General features: G+C 42.8%; 3 long non-coding RNA genes across 3 annotated transcripts; all 3 read left to right on the top strand.

Moving 5' to 3' along the window:
* The first annotated feature begins 3,216 nt into the window (after nucleotides 1–3,216).
* On the top strand, nucleotides 3,217–5,453 carry LOC110070700 (uncharacterized). Its single transcript, XR_002299087.3, has 2 exons — nucleotides 3,217–4,345; nucleotides 4,962–5,453. It is a non-coding gene; the product is annotated as an uncharacterized LOC110070700 (long non-coding RNA).
* A 2,617-nt stretch (nucleotides 5,454–8,070) lies between these two features.
* Nucleotides 8,071–11,021, top strand: LOC110071428 (uncharacterized). Its single transcript, XR_012081884.2, has 2 exons — nucleotides 8,071–9,988; nucleotides 10,130–11,021. It is a non-coding gene; the product is annotated as an uncharacterized LOC110071428 (long non-coding RNA).
* A 4,681-nt stretch (nucleotides 11,022–15,702) lies between these two features.
* LOC144584761 (uncharacterized) lies at nucleotides 15,703–18,900 on the top strand. The gene is made up of 2 exons (XR_013539187.1): nucleotides 15,703–18,661; nucleotides 18,803–18,900. It is a non-coding gene; the product is annotated as an uncharacterized LOC144584761 (long non-coding RNA).
* The last annotated feature ends 61 nt before the right edge of the window (nucleotides 18,901–18,961 follow it).

An 18,961-nucleotide genomic window follows, 5' to 3' on the forward strand; every position in this document is an offset into this window, starting at 1 on the left:
GGGGATGGCAATTACCCTTGGTGGGCCCAGAAGAAACCGGGTAGCAAACCCCGGACAATGATTTATACCACAAGCACTCGACCGTCTGACGTCCCAGCCCGTTTCTCTGGGTCCAGGTCAGGGAACGTGATGTCTCTGACCATCACGGGGGCCCAGGTGGAAGACGAAGCCATTTACTACTGTGCTGTGTGGACTGGAAGCCAGCACACGGTAGCTCATTCAGATGGGGAAGTGCAACAGAAACCCTTTTCTCTTTGCCTTTGTTCTTGTTCTGGCTGGTGAGAAGCTGCACCATTTCCTTGTTCTGACTGTAATGTAAAAAAGAGGCACAGAAATGGGATTAGAGGCCAAAGAGACTCTCATAATTGCTGATGCACTGAATCACTTACACTAAATTAAAATGAAACATTTTGTTTGCCTTCTGTGTTGCACTGACAGAGAATTTATTACCTGTTAAAAACATGTGTGTACAGTGCAGGAGCTTTTTCTTACCTCCAATAACTTGGAAAGTAGCTTGTTTGTTTTGATTGGTTTTGAAGACATAAAATGTTGGATTCCATATTATCTTTCATCCATGGAAGCCTGTTTGAATCACGTATCTTTAACACTAGCATGTTTTGATTTCTTACTTTTATCTATTCCATTTGTTTCTGCCCTTGGGCGACCGAGAAATCAAAATCAGATGCTTCTGCTGCACCCGCTTGTTCTTTCAAAGGGAGAGGGTATGGAACTGAAAACTGGCAGAATTGAAGGGGGAAAAGGACGGGAAAAATAGATGAAACAATGTGGCACTTAAATTTTGCCAACATGCTGAGAAAGACTAACACAGCTACTTCTTTAGAAGCTTGAACTGAAAAGACAGATTCAAGCCAAGAGCTTCACAAGCTTTGCATGTATGCCAAGATGCAACTTATGTTTCTTGCCACAAGAGGGAGCTTTTGTATATCCAATGTTTGAATGGGTCTTCTTGTATTTACCAAATGTTGAATAAGCGGAGGGTCATGTGAAATGGAGCGACCCCCTTTTTCTGCGGCCAGGCTCCAGTGCTTTTAACAGGTGTTTTAAATGCAACCACAGTCTATGTCACTCCACACGGCTTTTGTTCTTAACTGTCACTCTCTTGCTGACACCTGGAAACGAAGGTCAGATGATTTCTGATGCATTTGCAGCATCTTTCCAAGGGAGGCCGGTAGTATCTGAAAGGGCATAGAACTCCCTGAAGTTGAAAAACTCACCCACCTTGCATTTCACCCAGGAAGCAACTGGGACTTAAGTCTTACACAACTGCTGTTTGAGTTGGTGTCATGTTTTAAAGATGGTTGAGAATTTTGTTTCCATTTGGTCTTTTGGTTTTTTAAAAAAAACAAAATTTATCTAATTCACTTTCCCCTCACATCTGTGATGAAAATAACTTTAGAATAATTAGAACTGTTCATAGAATTCATTATCCCACTGGAAATAGCTGGTCGTTACGTAGTGTTGGAAAGGGGCCTTGATGTCTTCTGGAAAGATCTGCTGGATGAGTGTCAGGGTGTCCTTTATCGGTACCTTAGTGAACAGGGATACTACGTCAAAGCTCATCAGTCCGTCTCCAGGGCTGAGTTTTAGGGTGCTGATCTTGCTTATGCAATGTCCTGAGTCTTTGATGTAGGATGAGGTTTGCCCAATGTGGGTCTGTAGGAGGGTCGCCAGGTATTTGGCTAATTCATATTGTAAGTGCTATCAGCTCCCCAACATATGAATTAGCCAAATACCTTGTGACCCTCCTACAGACCCACACTGGACAAACCTCATCCTGAAAAAAGACAAAAGCTGTTTCCCACAGCTATAAATACTCAACCATCCAACAAACACCAACAGAGCATGGACATAGTTCCTACTCCAGTCCTCTGAAGATGCTGGCCACAGAGGCTAGCGAAATGTCAGGAAGAACATCCTTCAGAACATGGCCAAAGAGTCCGAAAAACCCACAACAACCATCAGATCCCAGCCATGAAAGCCTTCGTGAATACACAGAGACTCAGGTTGATTGGAAATCCATGCAGAGGGAAGGCACAAGGAGAAAGCCCTCAATCCCCTTTGAGGTGGTATCCATGCATGGGTATAAGGCCATGGTGGCTGCCTTTGGGGCAGGGGGAGACCCAATGAAGTGCTTCAAGGTTTAAACTTTCAAACTGAAGGTTTTTGTCTCAGTTCCCCATCAGGTTGTACCACCGTGAAACATGCTAGCAGTGTTAGACCAGGCGTGACAGTAATAAACGGCCTCGTCTCCAGCCTCAACGTTGGTGATGGCTGCCAAGACAGGTAAGCATCCCAATCATGAACTCTACTCTGCCCCTCTGCCAGCCCGGACTGTTATCTGTTACTTCCCACCCGTGTTTTGGCTATAAGGCATAAGCGCATCCCCAGGAACCTTAAGATATTGAAAGTAGGACATCCTGGGAGGGAGAGGAAGTGTTGATTTGCATAAGAGAGGCTTTAAATGGGGAAAAAATGGGGGATGTTAGTCACCTGAGCTGCTAAATTCCCAACCATGATGTTGAAGCCTGCCTTCCTCGTCCTTTTGGCCTATTGCACTGGTGAGAAGCGGGGAAATCCCTCTGGAGTGTCTCCTTGTTTAAAGCATCTGCTGAGATGCTTGTTTTGAATGTCTCCTCTGTTTCCATACTGTTGGTATCAACACACAGAGAATAATACCTCAGTTTCCTACGTCAAACTTGGGATATGAGCATTAGGGTAGGATTGTTGTTGTCCCACTTTTCTCACAGCAGGACGAGGAGGTGCCCCTCTTGACAACCCCTCCCCCTCTGGAAGCTACCACTAAAAGCACTGGAGCGCTCTCTCTAACTGCAGATGGCAATTTTACCGCAAGGCTGACATGAGTGACTGTTTGGTTTCCTATCCTGTTCATTCCAGGCTTCGGTTCTCAGGCTGCCTTGACTCAAAGCGGACCTGTTTCGGTGGCTCTGGGAGAGACAGCAACCGTCTCCTGTACTCTGCAAGAAGTGGAGTTTATCAGCACCACCAGCCCATCCTGGTACCAAGTGAAAACGGGAGAGGCTCCCCAGTTACTTATCTACAAGTCCAGGGAAAGAGACTCGAGGGTCCCAGAGCGTTTCTCTGGAGATACCCACGGCAAGACCGCAACACTGACCATCGCTAGGGTCCAGGCAGAGGACGAAGGAGATTATTACTGTGCTGTTTGGTTTAACGACAGGTGACACTCCAGTGCAGAGTGATGGGGAACTGAAACAAAAAAACCTTCTTGGGCCTGAAAAAAAAGAGGCAGGGAAACAAAAGGTGAATAAAAGGAGAAAATAAGAATACACTATCCAGGGGATTTCTAAAGCCCTCTATTTAAAAGGTTTTGATGGATCTGAATGCCATATCTTGTCATGATCACTTGCAAACCTTGCTCTTCATGGATAGCTAGGAAGGAATAAAGGGATGGGGTGGCGCTGCAGGTTAAACCGCAGAAGCCTCTGTGCTGCAAGGTCAGAAGACCAGCCGTCGTAAGATCGAATCCACGGGATGGAATGAGCACCCGTCACTTGTCCCAGCTCTGGAGCTCCCTCCCACTGGAGGCCTGGCGGGCCCCATCTCTCCTATCCTTCCATGAGCAGACAAAGACCTTTCTCTTAAGACAAACTTTCCCTCAGTGACTGGCCGCCTGAGTGAGATTTTTAAATGGATTGTTATGCCTTGCTGCTTTCAATGTGTTTTTGGTGTTGCTTTGTTTAGCATTTTTTAGTGTGGTCATTATTTGACCCTTTTCAGTTATTATATACTCACTGTTTTTAGCTTTAACGTTGCCCTTTAATAGTGTAAACTGCCTTGAGTCCTTTTAAAGGAGAAAAGTGGAGTAAAATATATATTTTAAAAATAAAAAATAAGTAAAGATGGAGAGAAACTTGAGGGCCTTTCCTGTGCCCTTCCTCTCTCACCCGTGGTTAGTATTGTTCTTGCATCCAAGATGATCAGCAGATGATTTGTGCCAATTTTGCCCATTCCACCTTTGAAAAGGTGAAATGCATCAGGCAGAAGAGTTTCTCTCCCCACTACCGTTGTTAGTGTTGTCTCTCAAAATATGGATTCTACCCATTTTTGCAGTGGAGGGGGTGTCATTGCCCCACACAACACAGTGGGTTTTATTTGCATTTTGCCTTGAGCCCCACCCCATCAATGGTGTTCTGCAGTTCAAATGTCTTTCGAGATCACTGTGCCGTCAGAAACAACCTCAGGAACCAGTAAGAACACATCTGCAGAGTTTGCTTGATCCATAAAGTCTTCGGGATCATGGATCTATTAGGGCCATCTCTCTGGTGCCTGGCGCTTTTCTTAGCTGGTACTATAATTTTCCAGAATTCACAGATAAAACAGGGAATGTGGCCTGGACATGATCCTCTTGAGAGAAACCAGAGATCTAAAAGCCATCTGCAACATGGATTGCATATTCTTCTCTTTGGGCTGTGGCTTGATAGCATGGAGACCCACAGACATTTCTCTGCTATTTAGCTGGATATGTTGTGCTGAGCAGGAGGCTAATTTAGCTGCCTCCCCACAATTGACATCAGTAGGACTTAAGTCAGGATAACTCTGTCTCACTGATTTCAAGAATCTACCGATTTACTGTAGTATGGATTTAGTCAATGGGGCGGTAGCAAATTACACCCTTGTGTTGAGATGCATGACACAGCTGTGAACCAAGGACTTGAGGCAAGGCAAGAAATCCTCTGGCTATTGCTGGATTGCACACCCTGTCATCCATCACCTTCAGATATTCTGTCTGAGGATGATGGGAAAAACAATTTCAGCATCATCTCAGGGGCCACGCATTGCCCACCCTCAGCTAAGGAAGCGAAGTTCATTGAGTATGATGCTTTGTATCCATAGCTGTGGCTTACATGACATGTAGAAACAGCCTTTGTTAATGTCTGTCTGGTGTTTGTGTGTTTTAACAGCAAGCAGTACTGAAGCGAGATTGACCCAACCAAAAGCCACATCAGCGTCCCTGGGAAATGCAGTTCGCCTTTCCTGCACCCTCTCAACTGACAGCATCGCAACATATACCATACTCTGGTTTCAGCATAAATATCCAAGCCCTCCAACATACCTCCTGAATTACAAAGATGATTCTAGCCAGGGAAAGGTCGCTGGGGTCTCAGATCGCTTCTCTGCTTCCAAAGACATCGGTGCCAGCACTTGTTACCTGACCATCTCCAGGGTTCAGTCAGAAGATGAAGGTGCTTATTTCTGTGTGACATCCAAAGGGGGAGAGTAGCACCATGTTACAAGTAATTACAACACTGAGACAAAAGCCCTGTCTCATCTCCTTGGGGAGCACATGAATGCAGTTGACAAGACAGGCATCTGGCAGATGGCTCCAGCTTGAGATTTGCATGAAGAAGCTATGTATAGCCTAGATTTTATTTTCAGAAGATCTTCAGTAGAGGAATCTTGGTTCCTTGTGAAGCCATGAAAGGGTGAATATGTCAAGGAGAACTTCCTTCAAGTTTATGCAAAATGGATAAGCAAACATGAAAGAATAGATTATGGATGATGATACATTAAACAGCATTTATAATTTATATAAAATTTATCCTTTTGTTTTTGAAGGAGATAATTTCCACCAGATTTACCAGAGAGTGGATTTGGGGAAAGGTAAGTGGTTAAGGTTCAACAGTAGCATGTTGATGGACATGCACAAGACTAACTGGCCCAATACGAGCCCAGAAGATAAAGAAACTGTGGACAGGTTAGCTGGTTCCAGATTCATTGAGCTCTCTCCCATGTGGTGTTGTTGACCAGCAGCAGGAAGTATTTCCTGCTCCGAGGCAGGCTGTAACCAAGCAGGCGAGGAGAGTTTTGATCTCCCATTGTAAACATGAAGTCCAGCCATGAATTTTGCCCCATTAGATATTCATTTGGTTTAGGAAGACTGCTCAAAATAGTCCCTGCGCTGCTTCCCTTCACAATCCTTGTTTCCACTGTTGATGGAAATACACTTGGTGAAAATCGAAACATCACTTGGAGCAAATAAAATATTGTACTTTTGTCTGGTACAGCTGTGAATATTTGGTGTTGCTATATTGCGGGATGTCTTTACTGTTTCTGTTCCTTTGCAGATCGCAGTGTCCGGTAACTCCAGGGCACGAAGTCCCAAATGGCACTGGCCATGTCATCTGTCAAGCAAATTGAGCAGCTAGACCTGTTCACAAAAATCAGGTAAGAAACCACAAACAACAGCCCTTCTCAGGTGTCAGCGCCTGAAACAATGTAGAGGGCTAAAAGGATGGGGGAAAGCCTCTCTCACATCCCATCCTTCCCCGGAAGTCAATGAAGCAGAGGCTGTAAGCATATTCAGTTCCACATGCTTGCAGTACTCATGTGACATGCCTTTTATCAGGGCTCCTAAAAGCATGCTGCTTATATACCGCCCCATAGCGCTTCAAGCACTCTCTGGGCGGTTTACAAGTTAATTACGTAGGCTCCTAGTCAAGAATGTATTGTAGGCACTTCGAGGTGAACAGGTTTATGGTCTCCACCTTTGTGTTCCTTACGTAAAGGTTTCAGTGACTTATAGGTGGCAAGGGGTTACGGGGGCAGGACTTACGGGCACCTCCACCTCACCAATACTCTTCAAGCTCAGGCTGTTAACCCTGAATAAGACTACTACATCTGCCTATCTCATATGTAGATATAATGTATTTTATGTTAGTAATATAATCACCTGTTCAATTTATGGCCAGAAGGGTTGTGTTAAAGGCCCTAACCTTCTAAGGGTTTAAAGAGATGAATAATGTTGTGGCGAAGAAAAATAAAGTATACAGAAGTTGCCTTCTGTTCTGCAATCCAGTTCAGCTACTGAAATAACACACGAAAAACAGATCACCGATATTTTGTCAGCCGTGAGTTTAGATTGACTACAGCTTGTCAATGTTTAATTTGTTGAAATCTTTTTGGGTGGGCCTCAATTATGCCTTATCATAGTTATCATCTACACTGTGTGTAGAGAACCTAACTTTCACCATTTTTTCATCTAGAAGTAGAACTCCTCTCACTGTTAAAAGTTTATTTGCTTCAGGATAACTTTTCCTACCTCCTGTATCTGGCAGATTAGCTTGTGTTATTTGTTGCAACCAGTGAAATCATTTACATACCGGGAGACTTCTTGACTTTAGGGGCTTTAAAGGAGAAACAAACAGATCAAAATATCTTGAGACAAAGAAGCTGTGACTTCCTCACTATGGTCAGGAGGCCCTTGAAGTTTATTGTGCTTCTTATCTACTTTTGGGATAGGATGAAGACTTAGAAATGCCTGTTCATAACTATCCCTGCTTCATGTTTTGTGTTTCAGGTAGCAACACTTTGTGGTCTTCTGTTTGTGATTCTATTTTTCCATTTAATTTCTCCTACTGATTTCAGTTTCAGGTTGTGATTCAGAGTTCACATTGACTCAGCCCCCACTCTCCTCTTTGATATAATGGAGGATGGGTGAAGTGTTAGATGACTGGAGCAGAGGTAATGTTGTCCCTGTCTTCAAAAAAGGACAAAAAGGAGGTAGCTGTGAACTTCACACCAGTCACCCTTACACCAAACTCATGGAAAATTCTGGAGCAGATTGTAAAGCAATTTGAAAACAATGGAATAATAACTAGAACAACAGTCTGCTAGATTATAGATGATGGGAATGCTGTAGATGTAATATATCTTGACTTCATCAATGCCTTTGATAAAGTGGCCCATGATATTCTGATGAGGATGATATTCTAATTAGATGTGGGTTGGATAGAACAACTATAAACTGGATTCACAGTTGTTTACAGAATTGTACTCAGAGAGCACTTATCCATGGCTCCTTCTCAAACTGGGGGAGAGTAACAAGTTGAGAATCACGAGGCTCAGTCACATTTTTATTAATGGATAAGGGATTTTTAGAAGAGGTAGCCATGTTAGTCAGTGCTAGCATATCAGACAAAAACCAAAATAAAAATAAATAATAAGAAAAAAATGTTATGGCACATGAAGACTAGCTGCTATATTTCAATGTGAGTTTTCGAGGACAAATCCATTTCCTCAGACTTGGATGAAAGAGTGCAAGGGATGCTTATTAAATTTGAGAATGACACAGCATTAGATGGAATAGCTGGAAGACAGAAAGGAAATTCAAAAAGACCTTGATAGTCTCACATACTGGGCCGAAAACAAGAGAATGACATTTAACAGACAAAAGTGCAAAGTTCTACACCTAGGGGAAAAAACCCAAACATGCAGTTACAAGATGGGGAATACCTGGCTCAGTAGCAGTATGAATGTAATGAGGGTGAAAGAGGAGAGTGCAAAAAATGGTCTGAAACTCAACATCAAAAAAACTAAGATCATGGCCACTGGTCCCATCACCTCCTGGGAAATAGAAGGGAAGATATGGAGGCAGTGTCAGATTTTATCTTCCTGGGCTCCATGATCACTGCAGATGGAGACAGCAGCCACGAAATTAAAAGACGCCTGCTTCTTGGGAGGAAAGCAATGACAAATCTTGACAGCATCTTGAAAAGCAGAGACATCACCTTGCCAACAAAAGTCCGAATAGTCAAAGCTATGGTTTTTCCTGTCGTGATGTATGGAAGTGAGAGCTGGACCATAAAGAAAGCAGACCGCCGAAGAATTGATGCCTTTGAATTGTGGTGCTGGAGGAGACTCTTGAGAATCCCCTGGACTGCAAGGAGAACAAACCTATCAATTCTAAAGGAAATCAACCCTGAGTGCTCCCTGGAAGGACAGATCCTGAAGCTGAGGCTCCAGTACTTTGGCCATCTCATGAGAAGAGAAGACTCCTTGGAAAAAACCTTGATGTTAGGAAAGTGTGATGGAAAGAGGAGAAGAGGACGAGATGGCTGTACAGTGTCTGCGAAGCAACCAACATGAATTTGACACAACTCTGGGAGGCAGTGGAAGATAGGAGGGCCTGGTGTGCTCTGGTCCATGGGGTCATGAAGAGCCGGACACGACTAAACGACTAAACGACGACGAGCAGTATGAATGAGAAGGATCTTGGAATTGTCAATCAGAAGCTGAAAGTAAGTAGGCAGTGCGATGTGGCTGCAAAAAAGCCAAATGCTCTTTTAGGATGCATTAACAACAGTACAGTCTCCAAAGTCCATTAAGTACCACTCCCCCTCCATCCTACAGCAGTTAGGCACTGAGTACTGTGTACTGTACTGAGTACATCTTGAGTACTGTGTCCAGTTCTGGACACCAAATTTTAAGAAGGATGCCAACATACTGAAACAGGTTCAGAGAAGGGCAACAAAGAGGATCAGGGGACTGGAAACCAAGCCCATTGAGGAATGACTGGGCATGTTTAGCCTTGGGAAAAGAAGATGAACAAGAGATATGATAGCACTTTTCAAATACTTGGAATATTGTTATACAAAGGAGGGTCAAGATCCGTTCTTGATCAGCCTAGAGTGCAGTACATGTCATAATGGGCCCAAGCTACAGGAAATCTGGTTTTGGTTGAATATCAGGAAAAATCTCTTAAGCGTTAGAGCTGTATGAAAAAGGAACCAAGTATTTTGGGAGGTGGTGAGCACTACAACATTGGAGACATTCAAGAGGAGATTAGACAATCCTTTGTCAGATACACTTTGTCCTGCATTGGATTCCTGCATTGACAAGGAGGTTGGACTCCACATAGGCCCCTTCCAAGTCCATTATTCTGTGATTCTATGCAGCCGCTTTGAAGACACGGGTGACCAACAGGGTGTATCTGCTCTCCTTGTGGCAATCACAGAGCATGCCAGCCCCTGGGCCCAGGATATAAGAAGGAGCAGATTTGCATACAGGGTGTGGGGTAACGATCCATGGCCACTTAAGACAGACGAGGGGAATGCCAACAGGAAATACTTCTGTTTTAGGAAGATTACCCCATCGGACGTCCCCAGAATGGCCTGGGCTCTGCTTCTTTCCACCATCTTGGTCTCTGTTGGTGAGGCAAATTTGTGCCCTAGAAGGGATCAAACTCACCTGTAGTCAGGACAGAGACCTTCTGTAACCTCTGTCCACGTTCGGTGGTGTTCCACTCTAATGCAGGGGAATAATCTCTTTCTGCTGCCTTGATCTCTTTCAGGTCTCAGTGTCCAGCAATTACAGCCCTTAAAGGACCGGGAATCTGTAGCGGCCGGTGGGACGGTCACTCTGTCTTGCAGATACAGTGGTGGAACTATCGGGGACAGCAATTACCCTTGGTGGGTCCAGATGAAACCTGGTAGCAGACCCTGGACAGTGATGTATACCACCAGCACACGGCCGTCTGGCATCCCAGCCCGTTTCTCTGGGTCCAGATCAGGGAACGTGATGTCTCTAACCATCACGGGGGCCCAGGGGGAAGACGAAGCCGTTTACTACTGTGTTGTGTGGACTGGAAGCCAGCACACGGTAGCTCATTCAGATGGGGAAGTGCAACAGAAACCCTTTTCTTTTTCCCTTTGCTCTTGTTCTGGCTGGTGAGAAGTTGCACCGTTTCCTTGTTCTGATTGTAATGTAAAAAAGAGGCAGAGAAATGGGATTAGAGGCCAAAGAGATGCTCATAATTTTAAGCAAGAATACCAAAATTTTCCTTAATTCCATCACCTTCATGTGGATAATGTGGCATTTCAAATCTGAGCTTGCCCCAAGTTTCACAATTTTAGTGTGAAACATACTTGCCAGAGAATTCCTGGAAGGTGTTTCGGATCTCTCTTGCCCCTCTCCCCTGTTCTGCAGCTGTGTAGTTGTAACGTAATTTGTCCATTCCAATTTGTTACTATCTCTCACCTTCATATGAAAATCAAGATCAGTGTAAAGAAAAATAAAGTGAGATGTTTTCTACTTTATACTGTTAATATTTCATTTAAAAAGTTTAAACCCTTGTTTTACAACATACTATTGTCACAAGGTTGCAAACACATGAAACAATAAACACACTTCAAGCATTAGAAGTAGTAGCCGTGTTAGTCTTTGCCAGCACATCAAGCCAAAAACTAAATAGAAGTTTAAAAAGGAAGAAAAAAATGTTGTGGCACTCTAAAGACTAACTGCCATATTTTAACGTGAGCTTTCATGGACGAGTCCACTGTATGAGTCATAAGACGGGGACTACATGGCAAATGTTTACACATTTTTACATGACCCCAAAACAAGAGTCTGTTTCCTGGGTGCAAGTTGTCATTGTTTATGGAACAATTCTTCCTCAGAGGCTAACTGAATATATCAGGAGGGGTCTTTAAGGTCATTGCCAGGTGTGAAATGCCACACAATTAACAACTAGTGTTTCAGAGGGACAGGGGAAGTTTTTTATTATCATTATCATTATCATTATCATTATCATTATCATTATTATTATTATTATTGGATCATTGCTGATGCACTGACTCACTCAGACTAAATTAAAATGAATGTATTAACTGATAAAAACATGTCAGTGCAGTGCAGGAGCTTTTTCTTACCTCCAATAACTTGGAAAGTAGCTTGTTTGTTTTGATTGGTTTTGAAGACATAAAATGTTGGATTCCATATTATTTTTCATCCATGGAAGCCTGTCTGAATCACGTATCTTTAACACTAGCATGTTTTTATTTCTTACTTTTATCTATTTTATTTGTTTCTGCCCTTGGGCCAGCGAGAAATCAAAATCAGATGCGTCTGCTGCACGCACTTGTTCTTTCAAAGGGAGAGGGTGTGGAACTGAAAGTTGGCAAAATTGAAGGGGAAAGAGGATGGAGTAAAAAACACACCAGATGAAACATTGTGGCACTTAAATTTTGCCGACATGCTGAGAAAGACTAACACAGCTACAGTGGTGCCTCGCTTAACGAGCGCCCCATTCAACGACAAATCCGCATAGCGATTAAGTTTTTGCGATTGCAAAAGTGATTGCATTGTGATGATTTAGATAGGAAAAAATCGCTTTGCGATGATTGGTAAACTGTTTCGTTTACCGATTTTCGCACAGCGATGTTTATCTAACAGCTGATTGGCAGTTCCAAAATGGCCGCCGGGTTAAAAAAATGGCTGCCCGCTGTGTTTTCGTGCTGATTCCTCGCTTACCGGGCAGCATAAATGGCGGCCGTATGGAGGATTTTCGCATAATGGTGAGTTTTTTGCCCATAGGAATGCATTAAACGGGTTTTAATGCATTCCTATGGGCTTTTTTAAATTTCGCATAGCGACAAAGCCACACAGCGATGATTTTTCTGGAACAGATTATCGTCGCTATGTGGGGGCACCACTGTACTTCTTTAGAAGCTTGAACTGTATGCCAAGATGCAACTTATATTTCTTGCCACAAGAGGGAGCTTTTGTATATCCAATGTTTGAATGGATCTTCTTGTATTTGCCAAATGTTGAGTAACTGGAAGAGTCACGTGAAATGGAGCTGCCCCTTTTTCTCCAGCCAGGCTCCACTGCCTTTAACAGCTGTTTTAAATGCAACCACAGTCCATGTCACTCCACAGGGCTTTTGTTCTTAACTGTCACTCTCTTGCTGACACCTGGAAACGAAGGTCAGGTGATTTCTGATGCATCTGCAGCATCTTCCCAAGGGAGGCCGGTAGTATCTGAAAGGGCATAGAACTCCCTGAAGTTGAAAATGTCACCCACCTTGCATTTCACCCAGGAAGCAACTGGGACTTAAGTCTTGCACAACTGCTGTTTGAGTTGGTGTCATGTTTGAAAGATGATTGAGAATTTCATTTCCATTTGTTCTTTTCCTTTTTTTAAAACAATAATTTATCTAATTCACTTTCCCCTCACATCTGTGATGAAAGTAACTGAAGAAGAATTAGAATAATCAGCTAGAGGAGAGAGCTAGTGCGGAGCTGATGGAGCCAGGCCCCCAGGCCAAAGGCTTTCAGGGCTTAACTCTTCAATGTCTGGGTTTGAATCCATGAGCAGTCCCCAATCATTATTTGAAAGGTGATTGTCACGGAGACTACAAAGGAGAACCCACTTGTCTCTGTGATTTTTTGAAGTTCTTCCTACCTGATCTGTGTCTGAAGTGCTCTTTGTGTGTAACCTAATCTTTAGCGAGAACCCCATTCTCAGAAATGAAGAAACGTCATTCCCAAAACTGGGTAATGTTGGTTAGCTTGGGGTTGCCCAGGGCCATCAGAATCTTCTCTGGCAGAATGATTCCCCCTCCACCCCAGGTGCAGTCCAGAGAAAAGGAGATGAAGAGAAGCAAGACATGGATGATCTAATCTGACACAGACACCAGTGAATCAAGAAGAAAAGAGAAACCGAAGGGGAAAGACTGACAGACCCGAACATCCTAAAATGAATTTCTGATATAACCTGATCAAAATTCACAGAAGAAGGCATTCTCTCTCACACACACACACACAGAGTAATGAGGGGAGCTTTTGGGTTTCATGAAGGAGTGAAGCTGTCAGTCTCCTCTTTTGGCCAGATCCTTGTCTTCCTTATAAGGTGTTGAACTAAAGTACTGACATCATCCCTTTACCTTTCTGAGCTTTTAATGACATCATGATTTATTCATTTGTTTTAACTAAAAAACACACACAACAATAATCTGTAGCGACGCCAGCTTTAAACTGTGGGCGGTGCCACGCCTCCCCATGCATGCTATGGTCTCTTTGCTCTGCTTTGTGGTCATTGCCAAGATGCCCAAATAGCCCTGATTCTGTTCAGGTTTGGGATTTTGGAGGATTGTAGCACACAGTCCAATCAGTGTAAACCAGGTACCATTTTTTTCATGATTTAAGCTGCACATGATTGAAAACAGAGCCTTTCTGCGCTCTAGCACATGCTCTGCTGTTGCCGCCTCCTCTCCCTCATCAGCAACTCCAGATTTCTTTCGCTCTACATTAGCTATTGTTTACTCTTTGAAAAACCACAATACCCATCCTTACCTTCTTTAAGTAAGAATCGACAAGATACCAGCATTCCACCCCCCACTTCAAACATTAAGACACACCGAGCTTGGAAAAGTTTGTCATCCAAAACACAGCTTTTTGAAGCCGTGACCACAACTAGCCTGACTTTTTCTCTCTTTCCTCCAGAGGATCCTCAAAGTGCCGGAGGAGACGTGCAGGGGCCGAACCTTAAAAAGGGATGCCAGGGAATCCTGTCTTCTCATGCTGTGCTCAGAGTAGGACTGCCTCAGTTTCTTTTTTTAAAATATATAATTAATTTTTTATTTTATAATACAAAAAAATGCCAAAAAACCACATACATAACAACAAAAATACAGCAAAAAATACAAATAATAGTGCTTATTATAAACTAATCCATTAAGCTGGATATTGTCTTTCTACAAGAGACTCATCAATCAGAAAATGGAGTTAATGAGTTAAAGATGAACAATATAGACATTTATGAATTTTTTTTTGGAACTTCTAAATCTGGAGGTGTAGCAATTATAATTTTCAAAAACTGTGAATTTAAAGTAGTAAAACATTGTAATGGTAGATATATAATAATGCAAGGTAAAATGGTGTTGGAAGAATATACTTTGGTAAATGTGTACACACCTAATAATAAACAAGGAGAATTTTATGATTTGGTTTTTAAAGAAATGGAAAAGGTAAAGAAAGGTTATGTTATTATGGCAGGAGATTTCAATATAGTTATGGATAAGATAAAAGATAAAACTTCATATGGTTGGAATGATATTTATCATAGAAACAAAATATTTAGTAAAAAGATAAAAAATAACCATTTGAAGGCTATTTGGAGAGAAATGAAAGGTGATGAAAAAAGATATACTTATTTTTCATTGGTACATAATACTTTAGAATAGATCATGTATTTATATCTCAAGATTTAATTTCTAAGATAATCGATACTGAAATAAACCCTATTAAAATAACAGATTATGCATTGATGTTAATAGAGATTGAAATAAAGAAAGATTATAAAGACTCCAAAAGGTGGAGAATCGAAAGGATGCTCAGCTGCGGACGTGCCTGGAAGTGAAAGGAAAGTCTGATGCTGCAAAGAAAAATACTGCATAGGAACCTGGAATATAAGATCTATGAACCTTGGGAAGCTGGAGGTGGTCAAGCAGGAGATGGCAAGAATAAACATTGACATCTTGGGCATCAATGAACTAAAATGGATGGGAATGTGCGAGTTCAATTCAGACGATTATCATATCTACTATTGTGGGCAAGAATCCCGTAGAAGAAATGGAGTAGCCCTCATAGTCAACGAAAGAGTGGGAAAAGCTGTGCAGGGATACAATCTTAGAATAGACCTTTGGTCTAGATGGGCGGGGTATAAATAAATGAATGAATGAATGAATGAATGAATGAATGAATGAATGAATAATAAATAAATAAATAAATAAATAAATAGATCGATCGATCGATCGATCGATAGATAGATAGAATGATTTCAATGTGAATCCAAGGCAGAGCTTTCAACATCACAGTAATCCAAGTTTATGCACCAACCACCAATACTGAAGAGGCTGAAATTGACCAATTCTATGAAGTCCTACAACACCTTCTAGAACTGACACGAAAGATGTTCTTGTCATGATAGGGGATTGGAATGCTAAAGGAGGGAGTCAAGAGATAAAAGGAACTGCAGGTAAGTTTGGCCTTGGAGTTCAAAACGAAGCAGGGCAAAGGCTGATAGGTGGAGTTTTGTCAAGAGAACAAGCTGGTCATCACAAACACTCTTTTCCAACAACAGGTATAATCTAAACCAAATCCCTTATGAATACACAGTGGAAGTGAAGAACAGATTTAAGGCACTAGATTTGGTGGACAGAGTGCCTGAAGAACTATGGATGGAGGCTTGTAACATTGTACAGGAGGCAGCAACAAAAACCATCCCAAAGAAAAGGAAATGCAAGAAAGCAAAGTGGCTGTCCAATGAGGTCTTACAAATAGCAGAGAAGAGAAGGGAAACAAAATGCAAGGGAGATAGGGAAATATATTCGCGAAGGCTTTCACGGCCGGGATCTAATGGTTGTTCTGGGTTTTTCAGGCTCTTTGGCCGTGTTCTGAAGGTTGTTCTTCCTGACGTTTCGCCAGTCTCTGTGGCCGGCATCTTCAGAGGACAGCAACCTGTGCTCTGGTGTAGTTGGCTTGGGAGTGCAGTATTTATGGCTGTGAGATAGGCTTTTGTCTTTTTCCTGTAGATGGGTGATTAGAGATAGGGAAAGTTACAGAAAATTGAATGCAGACTTCCAAAGAATAGCAAGGAGAGTCAAGAGGGCCTTCTTAAATGGACAGTGCACAGATTTAGAAGAATATAATAGAAAGGGAAATACCAGAGAACTGTTCAAGAAAATTGGAGATATTAAAGGAACATTTGTGCAAAGATGGACATGATAAAGGACAAAAATGGTAGGGACCTCACAGAAGCAGAAGACATGAAGAAGAGGTGGCAAGAACACACAGAAGAAATAATACCAGAAAGAGCTTGATGTCCTGGACAACCCAGATAGTGTGGTTGCTGACCCTGAGCCAGACATCCTGGAGAGTGAAGTCAAGTGGGCCTTAGAAAGCATGGCTAACAATGCCGGTGGAGGTGATGGCATTCCAGTTGAACTATTTAAAATCTTAAAAGATGACGCTGTTAAGGTGCTACATTCAATATGCCTGCAAGTTTGGAAAACTCAATAGTGGCCAGAGGACTGGAAGAGATCAGTATAACATTTCAATCTGAAAGAAGGCCAGTGCCAAAGAGTGCTCCAACTACCAAACAATTGCACTCATTTCACACGCTAGCAAGGTTATGCTCAAAATCCTACAAGGTAGGCTTCAGCAGTAGGTGGACCGAGAACTCCCAGAAGTACAAGCTGGATTTCAAAGGGGCAGAGGAACTAGAGACCAAATTGTTAACATGCACTGGATTATGGAGAAAGCTAGAGAGCTCCAGAAAAACATCTACTTCTGCTTCCTTGACTATATGCAAAAGCCTTTGACTGTGTGGACCACAGCAAGCTATGGCAAGTTCTCAAAGAAATGGGAGTGCCTGACCACCTTGTCTATCTCCTGAGAAATCTATATGTGGGACAGGATATGGAACAACTGATTGGTTCAAAATTGGGAAAGGAGTACAACAAGGCTGTATATTGTCTCCCTGCTTATTTAACTTATATGCAGGATACATCATGCGAAAGGTTGGACTGGAGGAATCCCAAGCCGGAATTAAGATTGCCGGAAGAAATATCAACAACCTCAGATATGCGGATGATACCACTCTGATGGCAGAAAGTGAGGAGGAATTGAAGAACCTCTTTCTTCTGTGTAGCAAAAAGAGAATTTTACCAGAAATTTAAAACTCTGCAACACTTAACACTGCTACACCTTGTGTCACACTGAAACAAAACTGTTCGTCTTTAAAGAGCAATATTTTGCTGTTGCAGGCGAACATGCTCAGGGAGATGAAAATGCTTCTTTAAATCAGAAGAAAATAATCGACTTCCATTCGGGGCATGTGAACATGGCCACCAGTTTAAATATTATGTGATTTGAACAGAAACGGATTCAATCTGTCAGTGTGACCACAGCCAACGTTCCCCCTACTAAGGCTGTTATGCCAACAAAGGGCCACCAGGTGCAGCCATGGTCCTTTCGTGGTTGTCCTTCACTAAACAGGCCACTAAACTTGCCACTGTGAAGTTTAGTTTTTCCTCTGCAAAGAGTGGGAGATTTTGCAGGACTGAGGAAAGGCCCACAGTAATATCTGAAGCAGGAAACTTTGGTGTTGTATGGGTGGGAATGAAGGTGAGGGACAACTGCAGAAGAAAAGCTGAAAGAGGAAGCTGTGGCTGCCTCATCCCTCGTATACACTGGCTTCGGCTCTCTGGCAGTGCTGATTACCGTATTTTTCCATATATAAGATGTTACTTTTTCCTAAAATCATTACACTAAAATATTAGGGGCATCCAATCATAAGCCTTATGGAATTGATGTCACTTGATGCAGTACAAACCAATTGGAACACACCTCATTGGAGGTGGAGCCTGTAGGCTCAGATTCAACAGGGACACCTAATGTCTGAGTGTTCTGAGCTCAGAGGCTGAATACTCAATGCTATGTTTTCTTAATATTTGGGTTAGAAAGGGTGAGTTATAAACAGAAAAATATGGTATTTCAACGGAGAAACCTGAACTCTGGAAGGGATGATTTCTTTCTGCCTAGAGGCATCCACAAGTTAAACCTTGATAAATTCTGGGAACTGAGTCGTGTGGGAAAGACACTCTGCACATGTTCAAAAGCACCACTTGCTGTATCATGGTGGCACATCTGGAGTGCCTGTTAGGAATGAAACCCGGCTGAAATCTTAACTTTATTAACCCTCATTCAATTCAAGGATGACTTCTACCCCCACCTGGTATCTCTCGGTCTGTGCAGGTGTGTTATTTTTAGCTAGCACAGACTTTGCAGCTGCTTTGAAGACACGGGTGACCAACAGGGCGTATCTGCTCTCCTTGTGGCAATCACAGAGCATGCCAGCCCCTGGGCCCAGGACATAAGAAGGAGCAGATTTGCATACAGGGTGTGGGGTAACAATCCATGGCCACTTAAGACAGATGAGGGGGATGCCGAAAGGAAATACTTCTGTTTTAGGAAGATTACCCCATCGGGCGTCCCCAGAATGGCCTGGGCTCTGCTTCTTTCCACCATCTTGGTCTCTGTTGGTGAGGCAAATTTGTGCCCTAGAAGGGATCAAACATATCTGTAGTCAGGACAGAGACCTTCTATAACCTCTGTGCACATTTGGTGGTGTTCCACTCTAACTCAGGGGAATAATCTCTTTCTGCTGCCTTGATCTCTTTCAGGTCTCAGTGTCCAGCAATTACAGACTTTAAAGGATACAGAATCTGTAGCAGCCGGTGGGACGGTCACTCTGTCTTGCAGATACAGTGGTGGAACTATCGGGGATGGCAATTACCCTTGGTGGGCCCAGAAGAAACCGGGTAGCAAACCCCGGACAATGA

Source organism: Pogona vitticeps, chromosome 14 (genome assembly GCF_051106095.1).
Source record: "Pogona vitticeps strain Pit_001003342236 chromosome 14, PviZW2.1, whole genome shotgun sequence".
NCBI lineage: Eukaryota > Metazoa > Chordata > Lepidosauria > Squamata > Agamidae > Pogona > Pogona vitticeps.